At 41.9% G+C, this 7,348-nt stretch overlaps 1 pseudogene; it reads left to right on the top strand.

The window, feature by feature from the left end:
• The first annotated feature begins 1,400 nt into the window (after positions 1–1,400).
• Positions 1,401–6,720, top strand: LOC129861486 (fibromodulin-like; annotated as a pseudogene).
• The last annotated feature ends 628 nt before the right edge of the window (positions 6,721–7,348 follow it).

Here is a 7,348-nt window from a genome sequence, read left to right as displayed (position 1 = left end):
CACTGGCCTGCATTAATTAAAACAAATGATCAAACGGAATAAGTAAGCATTCTATTTAAACATCCTGCTATAACAAATATTTTTTTCCTATTCAAACTTTTTTGATATTTTCCAATGCCAAAGATGACCAGTGTTTCTGGAATAGAAGGCTGCTTTATGTGCAGCTAGGTTCTTGTTCCAGCCCTGCATTTGTCTTAATTGAAGATAAGTTGAATCAGGTGTGTTAGTGCTGGGTTCAAACAAATTATGCACACTGTGTGGTACTCCATGTCTAAGATTGGTCACCTTAAGTTATGCTGTGTTCATAACTAAGTTGGAAGGTAGTAATTAGCAGTTGTGAAGTTGTAAATACTAGATAGATGCATTCACATGCTGTGAACCTATTGAGAAACGTTGATTGGATAATGGCCAATAAGCTGTGCCAACCATAACTAAAAGTACAGCTACCATGCTTGTAAACAAATTAGTGTTCAAAAACCACATTAATATACTGAACAAAAATACAGACGCAACATGTAAAAGTGTTGGTCCCATTTTTCATGAGCTGAAATAAAAGATCCCAAAAATGTTCCATACGCGCACTAAAAGCTTTTTTCTCTCAGATGTTGTGCACAAATTTGTTTACGTCTGTTAATGATCATTTCTCCTTTGCCAAGATAATCCATCCACCTGACAAGTGTGGAATATCAAAAAGCTGATTAGACAGCATGATCATTACACAGGTGTACCTTGTGCTGGGGGACAAAAAGCTACTCTAAAATGTGCAGTTTTGTCACACCACACAATGTCTCAAGTTTTGAGGGAGCGTGCAATTGCTGACTGCAGGAATGTCCACTGTCGTGACTTGACTAACATTAATCTGAAGACAGTTAATTAGATAAGTAACAATGTTTAATTGTTACCCGATTTAAATGAATCATGTAACAATTAACTCAGGATCTGGGGCACCACGAGAGTAATTATTTAATGAGTTACCATCTACTGAATTAAACTCTAAAAGGTTTTTACCTATCATGTCTATAAACAGTAAACTTATCAATCATAACCTCAAATCATATCATTCTGAACAGTTATAACCTTGCATCTGCAAAAACCTGAGCCTTATGATTCAGATACATCACAAATCGGTTTATTTATTTACTAGCTAATTAAGTGGGAACACAGGATAAACATACATACTGCACTGGTTATTGACTGGAGACGTAATAACCTGAAAACAGGTCCCTAGCGGGCAACAACTTTGATGCTTGTTAAAGAAGCGAGGGAGGGAGAGGGACAGAGACTTTTAACATTGGTACATTCAGAAACTACCCTCCTACCCTCCACCTACAGTATCCATATACCTTGCACACGAACCGCCGCCCGCTTTGAGTAAGAAATCATAAATGTATTTACATGAAATGCCTGGGTTCGCCGGGGGTCTCTCGGTGAACAGGGCCACCATGGAAAGGGGGTTGGGCCTTTTCGCGGCACGCTTGTAAGGCTCTGATTGTCCAAAATAGTTCCAAAAAGTATTCTATTGTTGTCCTTCTTTGTAGTTCTCCAGTATCCGGTGACTTGTCGTGTAGTCCTGAACAGAATTACATAGTTGACTTTCCTTCCATTCACTCTGTAAGAAGCATCTTTGAAGATAGGCTAGCCAGCCGTATCGATGGTTTGAGCAGAGTAACAGGATGTACATACTTAAATTCGCTTTCGAAGATACTTTCTTAAGACCGCTAATCAGCCTTACCAGTGATCGTCCGGGAGGTGAGTTTATCGTCTCCACCTTGTGTTGAGATTCAAAGTTAATCACTTTAAACGTGCAGCTTCACGTCTTTCTGGTGTAATTTGTGTTTTTTCTTAACCAATTATTTATACAGATTGCTCGAAATGGGCGGTTCCGGCCGGCTGACATGCTCTCTGATCTCACTTTGTCGCAGTGACTACTCACTGTGCAAAGTTTATGGAAAACAATTATCTCTTATAGCTTCTCAAATCACATTTCTCTCTTAACAAAAATATTTAAAAAATTATATTGCATGCAAACACTGGAAACTTTGTACATGTAGTGGGTATACTTTCCAAGTTACAGTATTTCTTTTGTAACATTTTTAATGACATCACAAAATGACATTAGCGTTCTATAGGTTGTCTCTGACCTTTCAATGGCAAAAAGTCTGTTGAATCAAAGAACATTCCTTTGGTGAATCTTGAGAGGGCAGGCCTGAATCTTTTCCCCTTGATGTACAACAGGGCGTGAGTTGTTAATCCTCGCTAGTTTCTCTACGGGTGAAAGGATTGAAGTTATTAATTGCAAACCTGATATTACCTATTTGGATTCTCGTGGACAGTCATGACACAACCAGAGCTTTTACCAAAGAATGTCATGTTAATTTCTCTACAATAAGCCGCCTCCAACATCCTTTTAGAGAATTTGTTAGTACGTCCAACGGCCAGTCACAACTGTAGACCACGTGTATTGCGCCGTGTGGGCGAGCGGTTTGCTGACGTCAACGTTGTGAGCTGAGTGCCCCATGGTGGCGGTGGGGTTATGGTATGGGCAGGCATAAGCTACGGACAACGAGCACAATTTAATTTTATCGATGGCAATTTCAGGATCTGTACGCAATTCCTGGATGCTGAAAATGTCCCAGATCAAATCACATTTTATTGTGTAGCGAAATGCTTGTGTTCCTAGCTCCAACAACTCAGTAATACCTAACAATACATAACAATACACACATCTAAAAGTAAAAGAATGGACTAAAATACAGTAGAATAGAATACAGTATATGCATATGAGATGAGTAAAGCAGTATGTAAACATTATTAAAGTGACTAGTGTTCCATTATTAAAGTGGCCAGTGATTCCATGTCTATGTATATAGGGCAGCAGCCTCTAAGGTGCAGGGTTGAGTAACTGGGTGGTAGCCGGCTATTTAACAGTCTGATGGCCTTGAGATAGAAGCTGTTTTTCAGTCTCTCGGTCCCAGCTTTGTTGCACCTATACTGACCTTGCCTTCTGGATATAACGGGGTGAAAAGGCCGTGGCTCGGGTGGTTGATGTCCTTGATGATCTTTTTGGCCTTCCTGTGACATTGGGTGCTGTAGGTGTCCTGGAGGGCAGACAGACCGCACCACCCTCTGGAGAGCCTTGCGGTTTCGGACGGTGCAGTTGCTGTACCAGGTGGTGATACAGCCCGACAGGATGCTCTCAATTGTGCATCTGGGGTGTGAGGGTCATAGTTCTTCCATGGCCTGCATACTCACCAGACATGTCACCCATGGAGCATGTTGGGATGCTCTGGATCAACTTGTACGACAGTGTTCCAGTTCCCGCAAATATCCAGCACCTTCGCACAGCCATTGAAGAGGAGTGGGACAACATTCCACAGGTCCCAATCAACAGCCTGATCAACTTTAAGGTATCTGTGACCAACAGATGCATATCTGTATTCCCAGTCATGTGAAGTCCATAGATCAGAGCCTAATGAATGTATTTAAATTCACTGATTTCCTTATATGAACTGTAACTGAGTCAAATTTTTGAAATTGTTCCATGTTGTGTTTATATTTTTGTTTAGTATAGATTACCTTTTATAATGTTTTGTTGCATTTCACTGCCTAAAATGCTGTTATCGAGGTAATTTCCCTAGTAGGTGACGTCAGAGCTCAGCATGTGGGAGAGGTCAGAGCTGATGGATGATAGACGAGTTTCCCATTAGTAATTACCTGTTGGAGGGCCGTTCAACTGGATTTTTCCCATTCGTATGTAGTAAATACCCCCTTCTCACTTGGTTATGAACGTAGCATTATATACAGCCTATTTTTCATGTACCTGTTTGAAACCTAAGCACCAGAGGTAGTAGGTATGGTCCTATTAAACCATGACACAGATGGCTCCTACTGCTGGTTATATTCATACCAAACCATAGCCAATCATAGTCAGTGAGTTCAACTTCAAGGACCAAGCCAAGGCACTGAAACAGGAAACACTTTGCATTCTTTCTGCTTGGTGTCATGTTGTTCACAACCCTGGCCAATCTTCACTACACACAGAGAGACCAATTATCAAGTCTACCTCAGGCACAATCAGTGGTGCCAGCACCCTATGTGGTGCCAGCTCCCTAATACAGAGGCTGAGGTTTAGATGCAGACACTTGGACATATACCGGACATTTTAATCTACAAAAAACAAATGAAGTCATGGATTTAGATCTGAGGTTGTTTGTAGTTTGAGGTTGATTCCAAGTAAGCCCATATTACTGACCTCACTAGTAGAGTTCTAATTACAATGATACTGTAAGTCCATCAGTGGCCTGGCAATATCCAGGTAGACCCAATATTCATCCATTGCTCTTGTCATGTTCATACTCCATTAAATGGAAGGGCATTGTGTTTGTGACAACAGACAATGGTAATTACATGTGAAGTGTTAACGACACCACTTTGGTTTTTGACTTTTCTTTTCCACAGGTGAAGAGGATGCAGATAAGTTGAACTTGAGATCATTTGCATAATTCAGGTAATTCTCTCCTGTTTTCCAGGTAATAGAGGAAAGGGACACTCTTTAGGGAATAGTGGTCATCTGTCTGAATGGGCGCCAGTCAAGGCGTTTGCTAACTTTCTCCACAGTTTAAAGACTATAACTTGCATTTAAGCTTCAAAGCTGTGAATTTGTTCCCCGAGGCGTTCTGACAGAGTGGAGCACGTTTTGGTGTGAAGGTCTAATTGGATTGATTGCAGTCATACCTTGGCATGTTTTGTATGATTGTATGTGGTCTCATACCTTAACCTCTTTACCAGCATCTCTTTCCCGAAAGGCTTTACATAGAAACATCAAGGCATAACCCTTGTTGCTAAGCTAAAGCTGAGTTAATGACAAGGCACAACAGAGAGAGAGGTGGAAAACAAGGTTGTTGAAGACCAGATGGTCTAACGTCATAGATTTAGCCGGTGGTAATTTGTGGAATAGACACTGGCTGGAATGTGGTTTTAACCAATCAGCATTCAGGATTAGACCCACCCGTTGTATAATGTATGTGTTGTAAAGTGACAGAGTAGCTGGGCTGCAGCTGGGGATGACGAGAAGGGGGAGAGGGCTATTTACACAATGGTAAATCCCCTCTCCAGCACAGATTGAAGGAGACACTGCAACAGAGACTGGGGAGGAGGAACTGCCTCTAAACAACTGTCTGGTTACTTTAATGTATATTTATTCCCATTCATTTGAGAAATTATGTATTTAAATGAAAGCGATTGTTTGTTGATAAAAACACTTGAAAATTCTCAGAGTTTACATTAAACAACAAGGTTTTGAGAAAGTGTAATGGGCAAACTTCAAGCATTATCAAGCCTTGATTTTACAGTTTTGTCTTAGTGGTATTCACTTGTAAATGACTAATGACCTAGCTTTGTATTTTATCCTTTATTTAACTAGGCAAGTCAGTTAAGAACAAATTCTTATTTACAATGACGGCCTACCCCGGCCAAACCCGGACGACGGTGGGCCAATTGTGCGCCACCCTATGGGACTCCCAATGACAGCCTTTTGTGATACAGCCTTGGAATCGAACCAGGGTGTCTGTAATGACACCGCTAGCACTGAGATGTAGTGCCTTAGACCGCTGCACCACTCAGAAGCACTGAATGGCAAGTACTAATAACTCCTTTCTAGACTCAATTTCAACACAATTGGAAAGTAATAGGTAGAAAATTGTGTTTTTTATTTCAATCAATCACAAAGAAAAGTAAAATGTAACCCAATTATTATAATTTAAGCACCACAGTGTACACCTGTGTTCTGATCTCTGTTCCCCTTCCTCTCCCTGCAGTGACCATGCAGACGGACGGTGGTGTTCCTGATCGTGGCTGGACTGGTGGACCTGAGCTTCACCCAGCACTCCAGTGGCTCAACTACCTGCGAAGCCACTGCCACCCCTCGTCCATGTGGGCCGAGCGGCTGGACGATGACTGCCCCCTAGAGTGTGACTGCCTGGCCAGCTTCCCCGTAGCCATGTACTGCCACAGCCGCAATATACAGCACGTCCCGCATGTCCCCTCCCACATGAAGTACGTCTCCCTGCAGCGCAACTAGATCACAGGCATCCAGGATGGGGTCTTTGACAAGCCACCAGCCTCATCTGGGTCAACTTGCACCAGAACCTCAGCTCTTACAAGGTGGGCAAGAACGTCTTCAGCAAGCTCGCCTGTACTTGGATAGCAACGAGATGGCCCGCGTGCCCGTGAACCTACCCAAGTCCATCAAGGATCTACGCATGGGTCACAACAAGAATTCCAAGATCCATGTTTGAGGGGATGTGCTACCTCACTTACTTCCATCTTCATGTCAACACTGTTGAAGAGGTCAGGGGGGCTTTCAAGGAACTCAAGTCTCTGACTACTGGATATGAGGAAAAACAAATTGAAGAAGATTCCAGATAACCTCCCTCAGGTGTTGCATCAGTTCTACCTGGAGTTTAATGACATAGCAAGCGTCCCTGTGAACTTCCTCACTACGTATCCCAAGCTGCAGTTTGTCAGGCTGGCCTATAACAAGTTGACTGACAGAGGGATTCCTCCCAACACGTTCAATGTCAGCGGTCTGGTGGAGCTGGACCTTTCCCACAACAAACTGGAGAAGATTCCCACCATCAGCAAGAGAACCTCTACCTTCAGGCTAACCAGATTAACGGTAAGGAAGTGTCTGTTATTTCCATCGTGATATTCTGTGTGTAGCATTCACTTTCTGTATAATGCCATATAAAATGGACATGTCGATCTGATCCTGGTTTGTGTTGTACTGTAACAGTCTGAATATGGTAATGTAGTTGAATAAATATCATGTGGTCGTGGTCGAATGGGTTAAAAGGTTATACATTTGAAAAAGTACTAAATCGAATTTCACTATATAGTTGGCCAAAGAGGTGGCTATTGTTTATTGTTTTCAACTTTTAGATTTTCTTTTGTATGTCAAGTGAGAGAGAAAAACAAAAAACAATCCCAAACATTGCTGTTAGGGAGGTATTCAAGAGGAAATTGTCAATAAACTGTGCCTTCTCCTTCTCCTCCTGTCAGAGTTCTCCATGGGCATTTTCTGTAACCCTACCTACCCTCTACCATCTACCATTATTGGTTGCATTACAATTCTAGAAGTATGTAGCCTACTTGGTTGATCCTTTATTTTTTTATTTTTTTTATTTCACCTTTATTTAACCAGGTAGGCCAGTTGAGAACAAGTTCTCATTTACAACTGCGACCTGGAGTGATAGATGTGCATATTATGATGTGCAAATAGAGATACTGGGGTGCAAAAGAGGAAGAGGGTAAGTAATAATATGGGGATGAGGTAGTCGGGTGTTCTTTT

This window comes from Salvelinus fontinalis, chromosome 8, assembly GCF_029448725.1.
Source record: "Salvelinus fontinalis isolate EN_2023a chromosome 8, ASM2944872v1, whole genome shotgun sequence".
Classification (NCBI taxonomy): domain Eukaryota; kingdom Metazoa; phylum Chordata; class Actinopteri; order Salmoniformes; family Salmonidae; genus Salvelinus; species Salvelinus fontinalis.
Note: the sequence above shows the minus strand (reverse complement) of the source record. Positions and strands in the feature narration are given on the sequence as shown.